The following is a 23,318-nucleotide window of genomic DNA, read 5'->3' on the forward strand; positions in this document are numbered from 1 at the left end:
AGCCCTCCTGTTACCCCAAAGGCTAGGCCAGCTTCATAAGCGTAGGTGTCCACCCGAACACCAGACAGAGGCATGCCTCCTACTCAGTGCTCTAAAAACAGTGCAGAGACACCATGGAGAAATGTCCTTCCGGGGCAAGACAGGGTATTCAGTACCATGGGCAAAACTCCACTCTGGCCATTTTTATTCTGAACAGGGAGAACTGCAATGCTGAGCTCAGGAAAGGTTGTCATTTACCTGCCCCTGCCTCACGACCACACTGGTGGGGGAGGTGGGCACTCAAGAAGGCTCTGGAACACCTGGAGGCAGAATCCTGGCCCCTGCTCCCTGAGATTCCCAAAGAGAGGAAGGAAGAGAGGAAGGAAGAACCTCCTTCCTCCAGGGAGGAAGGGGCTGGACCTCTGTGTCATCACGCACCGGTGGGAAACCAGACCCAACCTCACGACAGATCCTGCTCGGTTCAGCTTCAATCGGAAAGGAAGGCACTCATCAAACAGGGGCCAGGCAGGGATGTGGGCACCGAGATTAGGAATTTGGAAAACCATCTGAGGAACCTGGCCCTGAGAAGACAGCAACAGGATTTAATACCTTATCCCGCCTGTCTGGTAAACACCCTGAACCATCCCCACACTCCGTTAGGCAGCCTCGGATCCTCAGGTGTGCTGGCGACGGGCAGGTAGAGACAACAGACGTGGGCAGAGACAGGAAGGGGGGGGAGTATAGGCCTGGGGGGAGGGGGGAGGGAGGAGCTGGCCTGGAAGGATAGGATGGGTGGCAGCCAAGCCAGACAGTCAATGAAACAGCTGACAGGTGCAAGGAAGGGGGGCAGGGAGAAGAGAAAGGTGAGCTGGGGGTTCAGAATACTTGGGGATGTCACCGTCACACCCCAGGGGAGCTGAGTGGGATGAGAGGAAGAGTCAGAGGTTTGCGGTCTCGCCCTTTCTCCCAATTAAAGGAGAAATTCAGGCCTTGCTCTCCTCCAAACCAACCAGGACCAAGAAGCTGGTGGGGGCTAGCTTCCAGAGCTTACTGGCCACCTATGAGAGCAATCTGCTGGTATCCTTTAGGGTCACCCTCTTGGAAACACACACACAGATCAGCTTCGATTGTTGAGCTGCTCAGTTGTGTCTGACTCTTTTTCAACCCCATGGCCTTGTAGCCCACCAGGCTCCTCTGTCTGTGGAATTTTCCAGGCAAGAATACTGGAGTGGGTTGTTATTTCCTTCTCCAGGGGATCGTTCCAACCCAAAGATTGAACCCACGTCTCCTGCATTAGCAGGATTGTTTACTACTGAGCCACCAGGGAAGCCCACATACACGTAAACCCCATGCCAGAAAGATTGTCAAATCAATCAAAAGGGAGCTTTCTTCTACTCTAGGATAGAGCTGACAGAAGAAGCCGGGAGGGTAGGGGGCAGCCCTGAGTGACTCAGAGGGGACTCGGCCCTCCAGAGATGGCTTGGGGTGAGTGAGGAGTAGACTAGAAGAAAAGAGGGGCCCAGGCTGGTCCTTGGGGCGAACCACCTTTGCTACGATCCAAGCACAGAGGTCAGGCCTGCCACCTCCACCACCAGGCCCAAGCAGGCCACATGACTAATTCTCTTTTCCCATTTCCGTCTGCTCCTAGATGTAATTACAGTTTTGGATTGCAATCCACCCAAAGTGTAACCCTGATGCACTCTCCTTGCTCTCAGAGAATCGGAAACCATTTCCAAAGCTAAAAGGTGCACCCCTTTTAAATGTTTTCATCAGCTGGCTTCTTCCAGCTACTCTCTCAAAGCTGCCCTGGCTACCTCCGTCAGCACTGGTCCTTTCTCTCTGCCCCCTCAGAACCACAGGATCTCCTGTGTTCCTAGCAAGGGGAAGGAAGAGGTTTCCTGGACTGCTGTGGGTCTGGGCTTGGGGTCCCCTGCCTTCTGCACATCCTTTAAGCCTCAGGATCCCAAGAAATTCCATCCACGGTCACTTGATCCAACAGCCCCAGATGGAAAATCCTCCTCCTCCAACCAAAACCACATGGAACGCAGACCCCTCCGCTCCAAACATGGTTCTGTGTGCCCTAGAGGAGCCACCAGGGGAGGCTGGGAGCCTGTGCCCACCCTCCCTTGCCCCAGTGCCAAGTTCTCTGCAGCCCCAGAGCAGAATGCTAAGACCAGAGCTCACAGGTCTGCAGTCAAGGGAAGTCTCAAGCGTCTTCCGCCGCCATTTCTGCTCCAGGTTTTCAACTCTGGCCTTGCCTGTATCAACAGTTTGAATCTTTGCATTAAGCACACGCACACACACAGAGACAGATGCACCACTCCCCAACAGGGAGTGAAAACGCATAGAGAAAAACACCACAAGACCTAGGGTTGGGGCTGGAAACCAGTGTCACGGGCTCACCATTTCCCCCACACCAGGCAGGCAGCCAGAGAACCCAGGGCAATACAAGCTGTGGACCTCGCCAGACATTAGAACACTTGTTCGGGTCCCTACACTTTGGAAGCTGGTCCCCCAGTGCAGCGCTTCGGGCCACTGCTGCTGATAATTTTTCAGAGATAAACAAACCGGTTTGGATAAAACAAGAACCAACCTGAATTCTTTACCCAAAACTCAAAATGAAACTCTCCCATCACCCCTTTCCTTCCCTTCTCTACCTTCCTGTGCCATTATCCAGTTTCCTAAAATTCAAACAACTTGATTTTTTTTTTTAATTCCGTCTTCTAGCCTTTTTTGTTTATGGACACCACCATTTGGTCCAACTCAAAGAAATACTGGCTTACTGAAAATATTTTTTGTCCAGTTTCTCAAATATGCCCGAGTCAGAAGGAAAAGTGGAGAAGGGGACTGTGCCAGGGAGCCTCTTGCCAGGCTGGCCTGGGTCTTTTCCCCCTGCTCTTTTTTAGGCTCAGGGTCTTTCTTCCACACTCTGATAATCCCTCTAAACCTGCAGCCCCTTTATAAGGGGTGGTGTGTGGACTGGACATCTGGTCTACCCCTCTCTTTTGAGTAACAGGAAAGTTGTTCAATTCCCCTTGGGGGTTCGGCAGGTTAATTGAGGCTCAATGTCAAGACAGGAAGCAGGCCAAAGGGCAGAGAAGAAAGACACAGCCCTGAGGATTGAGGCCACGTGTGTCTCCCTGCAGATTTGGTGTGTGATGTGCCTGCCTATAACCAGAGTCATTCGTGATTGACACACCCTCACCCACCACCCTGTCCCACCCGATCAGGCCCCTGTGTACCCCCACCTTCTCGGCTTTATGCACTAAGCTAGTTTGGAACCTCTGCCAGGGTTCCGGCCTCCCAAGTCCCCGTTGGTGGGGTCTGCTCTGTTCCTGTAGCTAATTTACACCCGTCAGGGTTTAAAATAGCAGAGGCATAAATGAAAAGTCCAATTTCTTCAAATTTGCATTGTAAAACCATCCTTCAACTTCCTTGAAATAAATTTTACTATTTTATTAGTGCAAACAAAATGGTAATAAAACACTAATACAGCGCCTTGTATCCAGGGGAAGAGCTAAAATTAACATAGAGCGAGCAGTGTTTGCTATTACATTCAATTACCTTTTTACTTGAGATTTACATTCTCATCCCCTTAATCTCCATAGTAGTGGCTTCAAAACCATTCCTCCCAGGCTCTGCCCTTCCGGAGCCCCCACAGCTGGAAGCCAGGCCTCCTGCCCAGATGGCGCTCACCCCGGGCACAGCGCCTGCCCCTTTCACCACAGCTGCCTCTCGTCACAGGGTACCACTTCTCACCCCTGCTCTTAATTTTCTCACATCTCAGCCTCTGAGCACTCAAAGCAAAGGGCTCTGACACGAGGTACATTCAGACATGTAGTTATCAATAAGCAGGTGCACGGGGCATGGGGTTGGGGCATTGCTTCACGAGCCTCTGAAGGCTGTCCCTGGCACAAGAAAGGGGCAGGCAGCGAGCTCCTGGGAGCCCTGGGAAAACTGGCATCTCTGGTTTGACAGGTTGTGGGGGACGGTTTGCTGCATGGCACAGCTGGGGCCTCTGGATTGTGGCAGGAAGCTCAGCCGTCCAGAAGTAGAAAGGGACAAGGAAACCACAGGGTCCAGGTTCTTACTCTATTCACAGAGAGCAGAGCTGAGGGCTTAGGAAGTGGCTGCTTGTGGGTGACAGAGGTGAGCATAGAACGCCCTCATCCTGTCTTATCATCCAGCACTTTCCCTAACAGAAAGTCACCAGACCAGACCAGTCACCCCAAATATAGCCACAAAGTATCTGAACCACCAGGAGCGCCCCTTACCCTTTCCTGTAAGTGGACAAAAGCAGGACTCCTTGTCCTTGGGGACTGGTCAGCCCTGCTCTGAACCATCGACAGAGATGACCATGTTTCCAAGTGGCACAAAGTCCTGGTTCCAAATCCGTCACTGACTAGCTGTGTGATCTTAGACAAGGTACCTCCCTTCTCTGGGCCTCAGTTTTTTCATCTGGAGAACAAGAGCAACCATCCCTGTGCTGCCTTCTTGCGAATGTTCGCCATGACTGAAAGATCAGGAAGTCACATTCAAGCCCATGGAGCCTCAGAAGTTTGACAGCAAATTCCTTTCTGAGATGGTCTCTGCGAGGGCTGGTGGGAGTCCCAAAATGAGGCCAACAGGGCTGGGATGCTCATCAGGGTCTCAGATCTCGGTATCTTGAGTTCCAGGCCAGGCTACCTCAGACCTCCATGACTTCTTTTTTGTGTGTGGGGGGGCAGTGCTTCAAGGCACATGGGATCTTATTTCCCTGACCAGGGATTGAACCCATGCCCCCTGAAGTGGAAGTGCAGAGTCTTAACCACTGGACCACCAGGGAAGCCCTGTAACTTTGTTTTTAACCCACAAGGCTTCTCTTACTGCTACCAAAGGCCCCAGATTATTCCTACAAAATCCTCTGAACTAATTTTGAAGAAGGACTTGCCAATCAGCCCAGGGTCCAGGCCATCTAACAGGTTCTTTAGGAGAGATGGTTTGGTTAGAGGGAAAAGGTAATAAGGGGAAAGAATTGTTGTAAACCCCCACAAATTTTACTTGGCCTAGCTATTAGAACCAGGGGAAAAAGTGATTAAGACTAAAGGGGACACTTGTATACACAGTCAGAATTACGCACAATCATATCACAGCCACACATATAATTAGTTATACAACCATTCAATATCTCTCACACACAATCAATCTCTCATATACAGCCACACACAATCATTCATGCAACTACATACAATCACACATAGAATCATTCACACATACACAATCACTCACACACTCTCACACACAAAACTACACACCTCCCTACTGTTCCCAACCCTCCCCTCCCAAGGTTTTTCTTTCCTAAATCTTATTCCTAAAATGTCTTCCAATAAACACTGGGAGGAACATTCTAGTCCAAACTGGTACAAGGCAAATTTGTCTTCACCTCTGATTCACAAGAAATTCTGAGTTCCACTACCACACAGTTGATTCTGGGACATCAGGAGGTGGGAACCTTCTTTAAACCCAACCAGAAGTGAGGGCAAAGGCTGCTGGCAGTGCTGGCCAGAACAGTCAATGAAATGTTCACCAGAGGCCAACATGGCTGTCCTTGCTCCAGCCCTTTCTGCCTGGATCCCAGCACTCCCACCCCAGAGATGAGCGTCATGAAGTAGCTTTCACGTTCCACAAACAAAAGGCAAAACCCCACTGCAAGAGGCAACCCCACACCCCAAAATGTGAGTCGTTTTATTTGGTTCAAACTGGTCCTCTGCATATTTTCCTCCTTATTTTTTTTCTCTCCACTGGGAAAACAAAAGAAAGTTTGTTGTTGAGGCTCAAATGTTTCTTGGGCCTTGTCCGAGTTCTACCTTGTTTTTCTTTTCCTTTCTGTCTGCCCCTCACCCCCACCCCGCCTTCCCTGCCTCCCCACCTTGGATAAATAAAGCACCCGAAGCTGGCACAGGCTGGTAAGGAAAGTACAAACTATCTCATAATTTTATAATTTTTTTAAACACACTGGCCTAGGGTTTTGGGCAAAGGACAAAAGCTATTGTTGAACAGCATAACACGAAGGTCTGAGTCACCGATACGCCTCGGCTTCTGGAGATCTCATAGGTTTCTGTGGCTGGCACAGCCATGAGCTCAGCACCCTGCGGGGGCCGTGGGTGCAGGCGCCCTCTCGCCTGGCGCTGCCCCGCCCCCACCCCCTCCCCAGGGCTCCCTACTGGGCCGACATGTTGGCTTCGTCGGTTTTTAATCATAGGGGGTCATTTAAAGAAAATGTTGTGAAATAAAAAACAAATCACCGTCATCCCATCACCCTCACGCTCTCATCTTCATTTTAGAGGATCACCTTTGTCCATATGCATCTGTGATCTTTATATGGTTTCTACCCTGGCGTTTGCCACCCTCAGCCCTCGGCGTGTTGTTTTGTCTTTTCACTCACATAATAAACATTTTTTCCATATTTCGAAATCATCTGGAGGATTATTATGTGCCTAGGTGACAGTATTTCTTCCGCGTGTTATTCTCGGGCCGATGCTACCAGGCGAGAAGGGGAGAAGGGAGCTGGGGGAGACCTCTCCTTGAATTGAATCATTTATCCACCTGATTCTAACCAAGTGGGGGCTTTGCCTGAGTGATCCAGATCACCTTGACCATGGGGGTTTGGACTTGGAGTGTGTACCGAGTTGAGGAGGAGGGCTCTACTGAAACCTTGCCCATCCTGGGTGAGGTCACGGGCTCCCCTGCCCTGGTGCTGGGAGAGACACTGCTTCCAGCAATGGCCTTCATCCCCACGCTGACCTTCACCCCCACAAACTGCACTTCCTCTTTATAAAGCGCCCTGGCAGCAAAAAGGCCCATGACAACACTCAGCTCTCCATTTTTATATCTGAATATCTCAAAGCACTTAGCAAGGACTTTCATTTTCTCATTACCCCAAGGAGAGGAGGTCATTCGGGAAAATGGTACAAATATTCCCATTTGTCAAAAGCAAGAAGGAAGTGAGTTAAAAGGAAAATTCTACCACTTAACTGAGTAAAAACCAACCCAGAAGGGAAGGCAAGGGTCTTTTTTGCCACCCCATTCACCCAGGCTGCTTTCACCAACACAACTTCAGGAACCTCATTACCAAAAAGATGGCTCTGGGCCAAAACCAGGTTTCCATTTTGCCAAGAATCAATCACTACCCAGTGGCCCCAGCTCAGGAGACCCTACCACCTTGTCCTGGGTCTCAACCCAAACCATATTCTCCTATGATTATAATTATGCAAAATGTATATTACACATATGTATAGTCAGCAAAGGAAAAAAAACACACAAGGAAACACTAAATACTAAACGAGGTGGTGTTAACAATAGTTCAGTTATGGGTGGATTTTTCTCCTTTTATGTATTTTCAAAAACCATTTAATATATGGTTATATTTCCCCAGTGTATGGAGAAAAGCCTCTGTGTCAGAGTCCCATCAACCTGCACTCAAACTCTGACTCTCCTTTTACCAGCTGGGTGAACTCAGGGAAATTACCGAACCTCTCTGAGCCTTATTTCCTGATTGGTGCCGTGGGAATCAGACCACTACCTGTCTGTGTCCTTCAGTCCCACAAAAGTCACAGCATCTGACACATAGTTGGCACTCGGTAAATGCCTATTTCCTTCCTCTTTTAATGAAATGAAAATGTAAGGCCAACTTGGCAAAAAATAAATAAATAGAAAATAAAATTAAAAAAATAATAAGATGAACTCAGCTTGCTTGGTGCCCGGGAGATAAAAGCAGGATGCTTTACCTGCCCCTTCCTTGATTTCCTCCAGGTTCATCATCCTCTAAGCCATCTCCCCTCACCCCCAACCAGCGAGGCTCCAGCACACAAACCTCAGGATGCTAGTCCTGGCTCTCCCATGACTCACCTGGCGGGTGAGAGTGGGGGGGAGTGCTCTGGGAGGAGAGGACAAGCCCCTCTCTGAGGCCCTCCACCAGGATGGGCCCAGGCGAGTTTGCCCTCCTCCAGGAGCAAACAGGCCTCGTGCAAGGACCCAGAGGACACACAGGGCGATCCCTGGATTTGCACCTTGCTGGCAGCCACCCTCCGGGGACGGGTGCCAGGCTGCAAAGGCCACCTCCTCCTGGGGGAGGGCAAGGGCCACGCTCCCAACTCAGAGGAGAAGCCAAGAGAGAAGCAAGATGGCACCAGCATCTGGGAGGCGGCTCCTCCCTGGGCCAGGCAGGCCAGGCCAGGCCAGCCCAGGGGCTGCCACCTCGAGGGGGTCCGAGAGTCCAGCCCTGGCCATGGCAAGTCTCCTCCCTGCTCCCTCCAGGGCTCCATACTGGGCCAACGTGTTTGCTCTGCTGGTTTGGTGCGTATGCTTCAGCAAAACTCCAGTGGCCACGGCCTCTGAGCCAGGGCTCCAGTCCGACCTTGGGTGTCTTGGTGCCTGGACGCAGGGACAGGCCTGAGCCCTCTACCTTCCTGCCTTCCTGATGATACATGGGGAGGATGGATAGTAAGAGTAATAGGAGCAATAATAGCTCCCTTTTGTCAGCACATGCCAGGCCTCAGGGCAAGCCCCTTACCAGCCTTTCATTTAATCCTTACAGCAGCCCCATACTATAGGCGGTGGCATTATTCCCATTTTACAAATGAGGAAACTGAGGCTCACAGGGTTAGGGAGGAGCCTAAAGTCACAGTACTGATACACGAGGGAGTAGAGATCTGAACCTGTATCTCTGCATGGGGGCCACTCTCCCAGCTCAGCTGCTAAAGCAGCCACACTCCACGGGGCCTCTTCCAGAAAGGGGCCCCTGGGAGGCTTCCCCAGCCACCGGGAGACGCATACCTCCAAAGAGCTGGCTGGAGTTCTGCCAGAATGAGCGCCTTCCCGCCCCCTTAGGAAGAGGAGAGACACCGCAGCTCCACCAAGACAGGACAGTCAGGAAGCCAGTTTACAAACATGGGGTGACCAGAGGAGCGTCTGCAAGATGGTGGCATTTCCTTCCCTGCCTCTCCAGGGACCTGGGACCACAGGCAAGAGCCAGGTTCAAGTAAATATCCATTGGCTGATTTACTGGTGTGGACACGGTGGAGAGGGAAAACATGGGACAGGGGGCCTGCGGCACATACAGACCCTCAAAATCGCATGCCTCCCTTGTAAAACTGGGGATGATGCCAGTTCCAAATGGTGGCAGTACCCTTTCTTTCAAATGAAAACACATCCCTGATGGGACACTGACCTTGGGGAAGGCACCAGACTAGGTCCCTGAAGCATGGGCCACCAGCTCTCCAGCCGCCAGTACGCAGGTCCCATGGAAGGCGGTGGAGCCCCGCAGGGTGGGGGCCGGGTGGGCCACCCGGGGCAGACAGTCTCCAATCGTGCTGAGCACAGCACATCACTTCATTCAGGAACCCAGAGTCAAATGTACAGTTGGGTCTGGAGTTGATTCAGCCCTTAACTCATTCGGGATCACTGGCGGAGCCACCGAGGCGACGGGGAGTGGGGTGAAGGGTGGGGTTACAATAACCTGGAGGAGAGTGTTAGTCCATCCCGGGATGGGGCAGGAGACTGGGGCAGAACCCCTGCTGATAATGCTGGTACACACGGAAAGGAACCACGATTCTTTTCAAACCCCCTCTCAAAACCAAACAAGCACTGGGAGTTGAGGGAGGGCTGAGAGTGAGTGTGTGTTAGATGGGGGGTAGGGATGAGGGAGTTTGTTTTCTACCCACTGCCAAATTCTCATTTACTGTCAGCTCCAATCCATTCGGAACTCACTGACTCAATTGCCTTTTCACGGGGAAAGGAGCCTGCACAATGCATGGGACTTTTCAGCTCCACATTAGCACACAGGGCACTGGGCAATGTCCAGGAATAAACACACACGTCCCTCCCAGAGGCCGCCGACCCCACCTCCACCCCCAAACAACCCAGCCAGCCCTGCCAGGGCCACATCTGCTCCTCCAACTTTGGCCCAAAACTTTTTAAAAAATATAGTTTGACCCATGGAGAAGAGTGTTTGTGTGTGTGTGTGTGTGTGTGAGTGTGTACCTATTTAAGCATACTTATATGTGTGTTGGATGTGGTGGGGGCATCTAACTCAAAATACAAAGGCCTGCAAGAATTAATTCTGGGGCAGTTCCAACTCTTCCTTTTGCCTGAAAAAAGGAGGGATGGGGAGAGAGGGAAAGAAGGAATTCATATTAGGGTCCCAGAAGAAAGAAGTCTGGGAGGGTTCCATTAAAGTGTTGATTAAAAAGAAATCAGCATTTGGTCAGGGAGTGTCCCTAAGAACTTAGCAGCACAAAAGCTCTTCAATAAGCATTATGAAAATAATATCAACATTTATAATTACAGTGATTATAATAACAGTGGTCCCCATTTCTCAAGTGCTTGCTCGCTATGTGCCCAGCACTAGACTCTAAGTACGGGTACTCATCAGCTCAGTTAACTATCACAAAGACCCAGGCAGGCAGGCACTGTCCACTGTCAGCCCAATTCCACAGACTCAGAGAGTTAAGACTCCGGCCCAGGTCACAAAGACAGTATGTGGGAGAAGGAGTTTAACCATGCTCTGCTGAATATTAGCCCCACCTGCCCTGGGAGAGAGAGAGGAAGCATGCATGGGATCTATAGAGAAGGCAGCCCCAGCACCATGGAGGCCTTGGCTCCAGACAGGGAGGCCCCTTTGACTCGTGGGAACATCCCTGCCACCCATCCATCCCCTATCTCCATCACTGTCCCTTGAAGGTTGAAGGTTCATCCCTTTAGCCCAGGCTCTGAGGGGAGTATCCCTCTTCCTCAGATGTAAGTACTTACATGGAAGGGTATGTAAGGGTACTCTAAGTATCCTCCTAAAGTCCAATAGAATTTTATGTGATCGAAGTGTTCTTTCTCTGTGCTGCCTAACAAAGTAGCTGCTGCCTGCTACTGAGTACTTGGAAATGTGGCAAGTTCATTGATGAACTTAATCTAAGTTGCCACATGGGCTGGTGGCTACTGTGTTGAACAGAATCCCTCCAGCTACTTCTTTCCCTCCCAACCCAAGAGTTCCCTTAGAAATACACAAAAAGTAACCAAAGACAGAAACATGGCCCACTAGGAAGGCCCCCGCTCCCTGGCCCCAACCATCAGGCATCTCCTCCACTCTGTCATGGCCTTTCAGAAATCACTGGTCTGCTTCCAGCTTATCTGTCTCCCTTCCTCTTTTCCTTACTTTTTTTTTTTTCTTTCTTTTCTTCCTTCTTGCCCTTCTCCCCTCCCTCTCATTCCTTCCTTCTTTCAGTTCCTCTGTTTCTTTTTCCTCCCTCCTTCCTTCCCTCCCTCCCCTCCTTTCTTTCTTTCTTAGAAAAAAGCATCAATTTAATTAGATAAATCCTCAGAGCACGTGGCCTGGAGTTCGTCATGGAAATTAACCTGCTCCCAGATCTCAGATAGTGAAACAAGAACCGGGGTGTTTTGGCATAGCACAGTGAAATGGGAGAGGGCGATGGAGTTTCATACACTTCATCTTCCATAAGTGCCCCTCGACCCTCCAGTGCTCCCCACTTCACAGCCCCCATGCCCTTGCTTCCTTAGGTCACTGCTGCGGGGCCTCCTCTATTTCTGCTCTGGGCCCTTCCTTCCCCACCGTGGCCAAGGCATGGGGAGTGCTCCCCCCAACCCCGGCTCCAGGCAGGATCATCGAAGGGGAGGGGGAAATCTTGGCACCACCCACATCATGCCCCTGCTCTAGCTCCCCTGGCTAGGCCCTCTTGCACCCCAGCCAGCTCCAGGTCATCCAGGGGCCCACCTTAGGCTTGGCCAGGGGCTGGCCTGTCAGTCACCTGATCCTGCGCCCAAAGTCCCTACTGTATGCTGCTAGCTGGGCGAAGCCCGGTCCATGAAAGGGTACTGGACGTCAATCCTTAGCACGCAGTAGCTACGATCACTCTCCTCTCACCTAATTTTCACAAGGTAGGAATTCCAACTCCCATTTTACAGACGTGGAAACAAAGAATTAGAGGAATTCATCCGCCCAGCTGACAGAAACACAGTTCACACGGGGCTCAGCCCAACTCCAACAGCAGCTCTTGATCCTCTGCCAGCCACACGTCTCCACCACAGCAGAGCCTTTGCGCATGCGCAGACCCCCGGGTTCGGGGTAGGAGGGTGGGGGGGGTGGTGCTGCACTCAGCATTTGGCTCCTGGGCCGCGAGAACACAGACAAAGGCCACTTGCACCCTGAGTGAGTTCCCAGGGTCTGCCCCCCATCCAACCCCCTTGCCTTCCATGTCCAGCGGCTTCTGTGATGGACCACCCCCCATCCCATCTCCTCAGCTCCAGGAACGGTCAGTCTGACAACAACAGAAAAGAGAGACCAACGACCCCTCCCCGACTAGGGGCATCCAACTCTGAAAGTGGACACAGTCTTACTTCTCATCCCCTTCTGATTCATCACCAAAAAATATCAGGAGAGTCCATAGATAAAACACAAAATTCAGAATTGCCAACTGATCCCATAGTAACCCACTGCTAGCAGGGCCCCTGCCCCCAGATGCATAGATAGCTACCTCCCCCCACCCTCACAGCTACCCCCTGGTGCACAGCAAATACGTGCACACTCACCCTGACGTGGGTCTGGAATACGCAGGCCTGTTCTAAACACTTCATGCATTTTAGCTTATCTAGTCCTCACATCAACCCCACAAGGTAGGGATTGTTACCCCCATTTTACAGATGAGAAAACTGAGGTACAGGTTAATTAAGTAAGCAATGTAAGGGCACGATTTTGGCCCCCCAGCTAGCATGCTCCAGAATGCATCCTCTACAATATACACAGCTCCTCAATGAATCCATATATCCACACAGTTAAGCACACCACACATCCGGAATGGGCTCCCCTATACTGCCTGAAAAGCAACACCACCCCCCAATTCAGCCCCAAGCTCGATTTCAATGACTTGCTTTTTGGGGCTTGATATTGTTTTTGAGATTCATCCAGATTGATACATTTAACTGTTCAGTTTCTTTCTTTATTTTTTTTTATTAGTTGTTCATTTTCTAAAAACTGAATTACACAATTTGTCTACCCTCCCCTCAAAAAAGAACCATATCACAGCCTAATACAAAAATGAAACCCCAGCACCACACAATATCCAGGCTCGAGGCTTCCTGGAATGGAATTCACAGGGGTCCCCTTTGAGACTAATACCATGTTATATAAAACTGGCTCCCCTGACATTGTGGGCACCCTGCACTTGACAATGCAACCATGATAAATTCTTCATTACGCTTAATTATTTCAAAGGACCTTCATAGCTACAAGTCCAGCCGACAATCAGGGGAACCCTGTAAGGGCAAGGGTGTCAGAGGCCGCTTGATAAGAGAGGAAACTGAGGCTCAGAGAGGTCAAATGACTTGACCAAGGCCACACAGTGATTTACTACAGAATCAAAACTGGAATGGGGTCTCCAGATGCCTGCAACTAGACCTCAGCAGAGCTCTGGACCACCCAAGACTTACCTTGTCCCCTCATGCCAGATCAGGGATTCTGGGGCTTGGCCCGTGGTCCAGCCCCCCCATCCCCAAGCAAGGATCAGATTTCCCTGAAATTCCCAAAGGAGCCTCCAGGACTAGTGGGCCCGGAAATGGCCCTCACATAGCGAGTTGCACAGCTGAGCTCCCCGGGGGCGAGGGGGACGGGTGGAGCTGGAGACGCTGGCACAGCCCCCATGGGTACTCTGCCAGCAATTAGTGCTGGGGAAGGGTGCCAGCCTGGCAGAGCTAATTCCCCCACCCCGTCTTCTCATTTACACACACACACACACACACACACACACGCTTACCCACCCTGAGACCAGCAGCAGAGAGGCAGTGCAGCTTCCTTTCGGTAAATTTCGTCAGCAAGGCACACGCAGGGCATGCAATTTGGTCATTACTGCTTTTAAACCACAGAAAAGCAGAATCCACCCGCCATTAACCCGTCCTGCTCCCCCTCCGGGCTTCACACCAGCTCAGTCATCAGCCTTCATCTCTAACTCCCACGCACCCCCTTTTGCATGCTCCCCAGAAGTTGCTTTCCAAAAGAAACAGAGTTTTAAAAACACACACACACAAAACCTGACTACAGTAAGTCAAACCTGAATTGTGTCTTCCTGCCTACCTCTGTCCCCAGAGAAAACAATCCATGGTTCTGATGTCACCTTGGCTAGGACCCTTCCTCGAACACCCTAGGAATACTGGACAATGCCAGTCGGATGAGGGGGAGGCAGCCTTTGGCCTAGAGGAGGAAAACTACCTAAGCAGGTGTGGCTCTTCAGATGGGAGCCTGAGTATTGGCCCCCATCCACCTGCGGGGGCCTGGTGTCACAGCTTGACATGGCTCTGCTCTCCAGGTACTGAGGCCAGCAGGGGTTGGAGTGGCTGTGAGAACTGCCCTCCTCACTGCCTGCTTCCTCCCTACAGTCCTGGAGCATTGGAAAGAAGCCCACCAGAGCTAGGGACCCTAGAGTGTCCTTAGTTGGCTTTACAAGATCTGTGAAATCTTTCAAAGTATAAGCAGTATTTGTGCTGATGAAATTTTTTTATTAAGAACATTCTCAAAGGGGTGCATATGAACTCAAAAGAGGAAGAAGCCAAGACACCCCCCCCCAACTAACCCCACCCCCATATGGATTCAGCAGTGCCTCAGGCCCAAGTGGCAGAGAACACAGGGCTGGGCTCCAACTGGCCCTCCTGTAAGTGACCTGACCAGCAGCCTTCCTCCCATGGGAGCTGCCCCTGGCCTCCTCCTTGCCTTGCCTGGAAGCTGCTCACTGGGATCGCCGGCCCTGGGAGCTGTGCCATGCCCCCTGGGCCTGTGCCCACTGGCCCTCCCGCCTGTCAGCCAGGGCTGCCCACAGACACAGCAGAGGACAGGCACAGTGGAGCCCACCATCCGGGAGGAGAGAGGAAGCCAGCGGCAGCTTGTCTTGGAAAACCTCGCAGATGCTCTAAGCCACCTAGTGTCCGGAGCTGAGCTCTGGCCGTGGCTCTCTCTCTCTCTCTCTCTCTCTCTCTCTCTCGCCTCCTAGAGCGGACAATGCACGGGAGCCAGAGCAGGAGCCCGGAGCCTTCTCCAGGAACCTGAGGCCTGGGGGTGGCGGGGGCCAAGCTGCCTGGGGAGACAGTGCCCAGGAAGGTGCAAAGGCCCTGAGCCCACAGCAGGGCTGACCCCGGGAAGATATTCCCAACACCCCTGCTCCTCATCCCAGCCAGTCACCGTCTCCTGGAGATCCCCAGGGTCGTCTTGGACAACTGTCTCCTCTGGGTTCCTCCAGGTACCCCACACCCCAGCCTCTAAGTCCCCTGCAGAGTCCCCTAGACTCTGGGCCTGCCACTCCCCCAGGGCTGCTCGGGCCCCTCCCAATCCCTCTTCTGCTCTCTCTTTTCTCTGTGTCCTCAAGACTCCTCTCACCTTGAGAAGTGTTAGGATTACCCAGCATTTACACTCAATGCTCTCCTTTATTCCTTAAGACTTATTAAGAATGATAATGAGTTTCGAAGGAGCCACACGTCTCCCTCTCTCTCTTTTCTCCATCCTTCCCTCTCTCTCTCTCTCTCCCCCATCCCCCTCTGCTCTCTTTCTCTACGTGTCTTTTGCCAAAGACACATAGGACAAATCCAGACCAAAAGGGAAAAAAAAAAATTCCAACAATATGGAACAAGGGCACTTGAGGATTTATATTCAACAAATCCATCTCTCTTCTTCCCTCTCTAGTTGTTCTCAATTATTCAGATTAAAACACACACACACACACAATTCCCCCTTCCCTCCCCACCATCCAGGACACCCCTCACTCTGCTGGACTTTGAACAGGGGGAGCAGAGAAGGGCCCAGCTTGCCCGCACACCCTCATTAACGTGCAGCTCTTAAACGGTTGATTAATTTTTGCAGAATTTACGACAGGCTTTAGCATCCCCCCAACCCCGACACCATGGCCTCTGAACCACAGCAACTTAACTTGGTGAACTTGAGGGGGGCAAAGACAGGGGTGCCCCCCTTTCCAGTGGTGTCCCATGGCTGGAACCGTGGGCCGCCTGGCAACAGAAGCAAGACGCATCGTTGATGCCAAAGGCCAAACAGGAGACAGACCCGCTGGCAGAGCGGCGTGGCACCCACAGGGGAGATCACCAGACAGCCAGAAGCCAGCCACAGCTAACTTTTGGCCATGTGGGACTTTTAAATTCCAAAATAAGGAGGCCAGCAGAAAGTGGGCAGAGGGGAAACAATGCTCCCTCAAAACTGACAAGGATGCCCACGTTCCTGCCCACCCGGCCACACCACGCATCCCGGCAGAGGAACCGGCCTTATCGGTCTGCCGGGCTGCCCTTCAGAGAAGGGGAAGAACAGATCCTAATGAAATTACGGTTTTTAAAATGTCTATAAATTAAATCTCTCTCTCTCTCTCTGTGAATCTCCCCCTGCACTCCCTCCTCTACAAGGCTTGTTTGCCTCTCCTCCGTTCCCTCTGCTCGTGTCTGTTTTTCTGATATAGACATCAAGAGGTTACGGGCTCAATTACAACTCCGCTGGAGTCTCAGCATCAGACTTGCCTGGCCTTCTCTTCTCCTCTTCAGAAACCAGATCCCAAATAAATCTCTCTTCTGCTTTTTTATTTTTATTGTGAATGCCAAAAGCCTCAAGATTCATTCAGTCGACTCACAGCCTTTTTTAACTTACTTCAGATGGGGGAACTATCCTTTTTAATTGTGTCCAAGTAGAAGTATAACATAAACGCTTTCTCTTTATCTCATTCCCTTTTCTTAAGGACACACACAAACCCGTGGCTATATGTGAAATTTCAAAAAGAGGGGCAACAGCATATAAATGTGCCTAATTAGTGTCTGTCTATTGTGGGGGCTGCTGGAGAATATCAGTTGGACACTTAGTATATTTCTAAAGTTACGGGGTAACATCATAAAGCTTCTTATTAGCAAAAGGTCCATTTGAAAAAGGTGGAACATAAATGGTGATTTCTTTTTTTTAAAAAAAAAAGGAAAACATTGCTTCTGCCCTCCCCGATACTGTTACTAGCTATGGAAAGGAGATGTGCTGTCTCTATCATTTTACATCCTCAAAAGCTGCCCCCTCAAAAAAGGAAAAAAAGTTAAAAAACCCAAGTCATAGTCAATCACCATAGCTGTTGATTCCTGAGACGCAGAAACCAGCTTCGAGTTGTATGTAGGTCTAAGGGATAAAAAACAAAAATAACCCCCAGCCATTATTCTGGAAATACTAGCCAGAGGGGATTCCAAAAGGTACTTTTCCAGGAAAAAGCACTTGAGACAAAGACTGGAGAAAGCTGAAGTTCAAGGTGAATCAAAAAGAAAAACTTTGTCTTTCCAATTAACCAGACTGGGAAAAGGGGGCGGGGGTGTGGGGGGCCTGCACATTACTACCAACTCATTAATTCTTTCCTGTAAACAATGTAATTAAATTCTGCTAAATACAGGAGAAATACTCATTTTGGAGTGCCTCCCCCCACCTTAAAAGCAAATTCCTTCAGGTTACTCCCCCCCATGCCAAGACTTCCCCTGCTGTACAACCTTCAGATGAATTTCCAACCCAGGCATGGACTGCACTGCTCTCGGCTGCAAGAATGACAGCCTCATATGTCTGAAAGCTGACACTTTAGCTTTTAAAAGAAATGGAGGAAAATAAGCTGTTGACTTCTTGGTTAAAGTATTTTCTTGTTCTAACTCATGTTCTTATGTCACTGGGCTAAAAAAGAGAGCGAAGAAAGAGAGAGAGAGAAGAGAGATATGACTTTCCTTGAATGATCTGTTTAACCTAACCCAGAGGAAAAAAAAGAAAGTCATTAATTACTTATGTGAGCTATTGCTTCAGAAAGACAATAAACCTGCCCGGTCGCCATGGATATGACATATTTGCTCTGAAAACAACACAATAATTAGCAAAGGGGAAAGATACAAGGAGAATATGCAAACTCGTGAGTTTAAAGCCACAGTGCTCTTTTCTACCCGTAAGCCTGTTCTGTTTGCAATCCAAATCAAACAAATTTTTAAAATATAGCAAAGAGGGAAATAACAGGAATGACTCCTCTCTCCTCTGAGCTAAGAAGTAACAACCACTCCACCCTCTTCCAAAATAAAATAATATAAAAGAGAACCAGGATGGTAGAAGGAAAAAAAAAAAAGTATTGCTCTGTTTTATTTCCTATAGCAGGGGTGGAGTCTGAGGTTTGTGTTTTCTTCTTTTTCTTTAAAAGTGTGTTCTTATTTAGCATTGGACCTTCTGGCCAGATATAAATTTATTTATAAAGCCAAATGCTCTGTGTGCGGCTCAACTCTCCCCAAAGTAAGTGGAGATATCAAGGAGTGGAGGTGGGGGGCTCAAGTTGAAAAAGCAAAACAGTATACTCTGAAAGCATCAGCTCCAGAGAGGGACATCCACTCCCCTCACCTTCAAGAAGATGGAACCCATGCCTTACTTTAATATTAAAAATGCATTAAATGGTTTTACCTACAACTTAGTCCCAGAGGATCATTAGGAAATGCAATCGCTTTGTATCATATCTGTCATCGTGATAAATATCTGAGTTCAGAGTGGGTTTGCAATTCTTCAGAGTGTCACAAACCAAGATAATTTTTTTTCTGCCTTACTTTCTTAATTCACCGCACCCACTCCCTTCAAAGTCACAAGTCTACAGAAAAATACCTGAGGAGAGAAGAGGAAAAGGGGGGAAAAGTTGATATGCTTTCACACACCAGACAGAGGTTACTGACATTCTCCTAAAAAGTAGAAAAATGAAGACTTTAAAATATTTGGGTGAATATTTTTTTTTAAGTACTCCATTAAGTTTGACTAAAAACTCCTTTCCCCCCCTTCCCAGAGGCTAGTTTTCCAAAAACAGATGGTCAGGATCTAAATGATAAGCAAATATACCTCAACCCCCACAGGCAGAGAAATCTAACTTTGAACTTCTTTTTAAATTAAAAAAAAGTGTGTGTGGGGGGGCAAGATAAACTATTAATAAGTATAAAAAAATTAGCTGAGCTACAAGTTTTGTTTTTATTATTAAAAAATTCTTTAAACACAAGGAGAGCAGATATATAGGAGAGGTTCACATTTGACTGACTTCCTATTTTTTTTAACAATAGTTTTTTTTTTTTTTTTAAGATTGGATTCTTTGATCTTGAAAGAATTTTGCTCTTATATTATGGGGGAGAAGAGGGTGGTGGTGAAATGATCTGTTTTAAATGATGATGCAACTTAGGGATCAAAGCCTTGGCTTTCTTCTAACCATAATAAGCAGTACTTGCCACAAAGCGTGAGTCTCCGGGCTCCTCTCCTTCGTAAGAAGGAAATAAAATGCACCGAGACTCAGAGAAAGACGCGAAGTGTCTGCAAGGTGCAAAGTCTAAAAAACAAAACAAAAAAAGGTAGGGGGGCGGAAAAAGGAGGGAGGCACTGCCCCTTTAAACGTTTTAGTGCATATGGAGTTTGATTTCTGAAAGAGATCAGTTTAACATCTCCATAGAAACCAGCAACAGATTATCATCAACAGAATAAATAACTAGTCTAATAAATTAAACAGAAGGCATAAGATCGCTGGAAACCTGATTACTGAAGTTCAACAATATTCCCCATAAACTCTCGTTAACCGCCTCTAAGGTGGCTAACAAGATGGGGGTGGTGGTGTCAATCTCTCCAATTCGCCGGATTCCGGGGAGAGAGACGGTGGCCGCTGCCGGAAAGGGGAAAGTTTCCCACCTTGCCCTAGAGAGAGTCTCAGAGCTCCAGTGAGGTGAAAGCCAGAATGCCGAAGTTTGGGAAGTGGGAAAGCGGCTGGGCGTCAGCGGAGGCAGTGCGAATCGCCGGGGATGGTGCGGGACGCGACGCCCGCCCGGGACGCACAGCCTCGCCGCCACCAGGGCGCAAACCCGGAGCTTTGCGCTCGGGCGCCGAATGGCCCAGCGCCCCCTCTGGGCACGTGGAGCGCAGCCCGGGCGCAGCCCCCGGGGACCAACTACCCCCCTCACCACGCCCGGCGCAGCTGCTCCTGCTCAGCCCGGACAGCTCCCTTTAGGACGGCGGTGTGTGTGTGTGTGTGTGTGTGTGTGTGGTGTGCGAGTGTGTGTGTGTGTGTGCGCGCGCGCGCCGTAGGGTGGGCGGGGGGGGGGGCGCACCAGTTTACCCGGCGATCTGTTTTCCAGTCCCCTCGCGCACTCTCATCGTGCGTCTGTACCAGCTTAGAGGCGCCCTAAATTTACCAACTTTGCACTACTACTACCCTGGCCTTGTCCCCCTCACCGCCCCATCTCTGAGTATACGGGATGTTGGCGGGACAACCACACACACTCTAAGGGTCGTGGCCTCAGACTCCGCCGGGGCAGCGACGCATAACCCGGAGTCACCCCTTGGTCCAGCCGGGTTTGGGGGAGCTCCAGGATCGTTGGAGGGGTGTTGTTGCTGCTTCGCTGGTGGACAAGTCGTACACACCGTAAATGCGCCCGCACCCTCCCCAGCGTGACTGGAAGGAGGTCCTCGCCGCCCCCAGGGCCCGCTTCCCAAGCTGAGGCTGGTCAGGAGGAACTTGTGTGGAAGGGTGAAGCGGCCCCCTGACTCCCTCGGCACTCCTTTCCTCCCCCAACTCCGGACCCGGGTCGGGGATGGCTTGGAAGAAGAATCTGCGCCCACCCCTAGAGAAAAATCTATTATTATTATCTTAATCTACGCCCCCAAAGTGTCCCTCCCGCCGTGATTGACGGCGCATACACCTGTTCCCCTCGCCGAGGAGCTTCCAACGCTGGGGACAGACATTCGCCCCAAAGCTCTGCAGCGGCCCAGAACCCGCCCGCCACCCTCGCCCGGCCAGCCCCCGCCAGCCGCCCCAGTGCACCCCTGCCTCGTACCTTGCCACCCCAGCGGCCGCCCCCTCCCCTCTCAGGCCCGGCTCCCCAGCCCGCCCGCTCCCGGCCGCACTGGCTTCGGAAAGAGAAAGAACAGAAAGCAAAACTTCCTGGCGGCCGACGGCCATCAGCTGCACATTCTGCAAATGCCACCGAGTAAAAATAAACCGGCCGCCGCTCCGCCCGGCCGGCTCACCCTGGGCGCACGACTCAGCCCCCTGCCCCGGGACTGTCGGTCCGGCCGGATCCCCCATTCCGGTGCGCCCCCTGGAGCCCCGCTCCCCGACACTCCTCCGCGTCACCGCGCGCTCCTTTGCCCTGAAACTCGACCCCAAGTGGCCAGGCGGCCCAGCCCTCTCCCCTCCAGTGCCCCCCTGTATTATCCCAAGCTACCATTCTCGGTCCTCCTCCTGGTGCCTATTTCAGCCTTGCGCCCCTGGATTCAGGGCTCCCCTTCCCCAACTGTTGAGCCCCGAGGTCACCCTCAGCCCACTCTGGGGGGGGTACAGACCCCAGCAGACCCTCGCCCATCTCGGCCGAGCCCCCTAGGAGTGCACAGTTCCACCCGCCCACCGGCCCGCCAGCCCGGCGTCCCAAGTCCCCGGACGCAACTTCTCTCCCAGAGCACACGACAACCGCGGCAACTCCCCAGAACTTTTCCCGGGACCCAGGCGAGCTCCGGCCGACAGTCACACGGCCCTGAGCCGGCTCCCCGGCTCCATGTGCCCAGCCATGCCAACCCTGCACCCGGGTAGGCTGGGGTGGGGGTGGGGGGCAGTGAGGAGCGCCACTTGCCTCGCCCGGAGCAGTGCACTTGAGACAAACTTCCCAGGCACAAATGAAAACGGGGGCGCCGTTCCCCCGCAGCCAAGCAACCTCTCGCCTACGTTTTCCCACCAGGAGGCACCCCTTGGCACCCCACAGTGAACACTGCCTACCTCTGCCGGTAGCACTTACACCCCAGTATTGGGGCACAAGAGTCGGTTGAAGGGGCTCCCCACCCACCCCTTCCCTTGAACAAAGTCTTGCAAAGTCACCCCAGGCGCCCCTCACCCCTGCCTCCTCTGCCCCTGAGAGCGCACGAACCCCTGCAGCTCGGGGGTCTGGGGGGGGAGTGTAGGGGAAAGGAGTGATTACCGTGTATTCGAGAGCACCTGCCCGCCCCCCCCACGAGCCCGCACCGCGGGGGGCGCCCCCACCCTATTTGCAAAGTCCTGCACTCGCGCCTGGCGCCTCCCCCTCTTCTCCGCTACCCTGCCGCCCCCTCAGTTGGAGTAAGTGACCCCAGGAGCAGCAGCCCTCTCCTTCCCCGGAATCGCGCGCTGGGCATTCCCTGGCCGCGGCGGGCGCCGCGCCGCCCTGCGCCCGGGTGCCAGCCCTCCGTGCCCCCTGCCTCCCGCACGGCCGGAGTTGGGTGGCAGACGCCGCGCGCAGGCTGGCTGGCTGGCTGGCTGGCTCTCTCGATCGCTCGCTCGCTCGCCCGCTCCCGGCTGCAAGCGGCAGCCCCGGGGGTGGGGGACTGCACCCGGACAGGGGGCGAGGCGGGGAAGCACCCCGGGAGGGCCGCGGAGCTGAGGGGGTCGGGGGGGCGCGGCGGAGGGAGCGCCGAGTCTCTTACCTGCACTTGGGGCGGCTTTGGGTGACTTTCCAAGTCCGGGGGAAAAATGTGTGTGTGTTTGGGATGGAGCGCCACGGGCGCGCATGCGCTGCCCAAAGTTGCCGGATCCCGGATTTTTCGCTCCCAGTCTCCGCTCTCGCCCGCTGTGATTATGGAATTCTCCGCGGCCGAGCGGGCGAGTGGGTGGCATGCAAAACCCGGGCCGGATCGCGGGGCCGGGCTCCGCTCCACCCTCACACCCCCAGACCTTCCCCTCCCGGTTTCTTCCCACCCACCGCCCCGGCTGAGCTCTGCTGGCCCGCGCGGTTAGACCCGGCCTGCGGAGCAACATCTGAGCGCAAGTCTCCCTTTTGCGGCTGGAGAAGCCTTTTCCATCCCAGACTGAGTGGAGTAGAGGCCGGGGGACAAGAGAGGAGGGACGGGAGTGGGTAACCTGTTTTGAACCTTGCGAGCCACTCTGCTTCCCACTTTTCCACTGAAGAACTAGCTCTGTTCTGCAAGTTAGGATGTTAGAATTGCTGAACCCAAAAGAATGTGGTGTTCTCACTGTTCGATACCTGCTTTGCACTTATTCTTTGCCAGGGAGTTTTTCATGCAGTCCACTGTGCAAGAAATAAATCCATAAGTGAACAAGATAGGTCGTGAAAAATGGACCTGGGGCCCGGGGCGAAGGGCGGGAGAGAGTAGCAGATAATGTACATTAAAACAAATGAATAATATTATTTCAGAGAGTGAAAGGATCTTGAGGAAAATAAACAAGGCAGTAAGATAAAGAGTATCTTGGGAGAGCTAATTTCCCCTGTCCAGGCGGTAAAGAAGGCCTCTTTGAGGGGAGACCTTCATACTCCATTGAAGA

The 23,318-nt window shown here is 51.8% G+C and overlaps 1 protein-coding gene across 5 annotated transcripts in view; it reads right to left on the minus strand.

Moving 5' to 3' along the window:
* Positions 1 to 22,600, minus strand: part of CASZ1 (castor zinc finger 1) — a 154,777-nt gene extending 132,177 nt beyond the window's left edge. For 3 of the 5 annotated variants that reach the window (XM_055419551.2, XM_055419545.2, XM_055419548.2), the window contains exon 1: positions 22,463 to 22,600. The gene's annotated coding sequence lies outside the window, so the exon portion shown is untranslated. The remainder of the gene's footprint in view (positions 1 to 22,462) is intronic. The other 2 variants (XM_055419546.2, XM_055419549.2) reach the window with 2 other exon arrangements.
* Between the last annotated feature and the right edge of the window lie 718 nt (positions 22,601 to 23,318).

The sequence above is a fragment of the Moschus berezovskii genome, chromosome 17 (genome assembly GCF_049115385.1).
Source record: "Moschus berezovskii isolate FMDL1 chromosome 17, NW_MosBer_1.0, whole genome shotgun sequence".
Taxonomy (NCBI): domain Eukaryota; kingdom Metazoa; phylum Chordata; class Mammalia; order Artiodactyla; family Moschidae; genus Moschus; species Moschus berezovskii.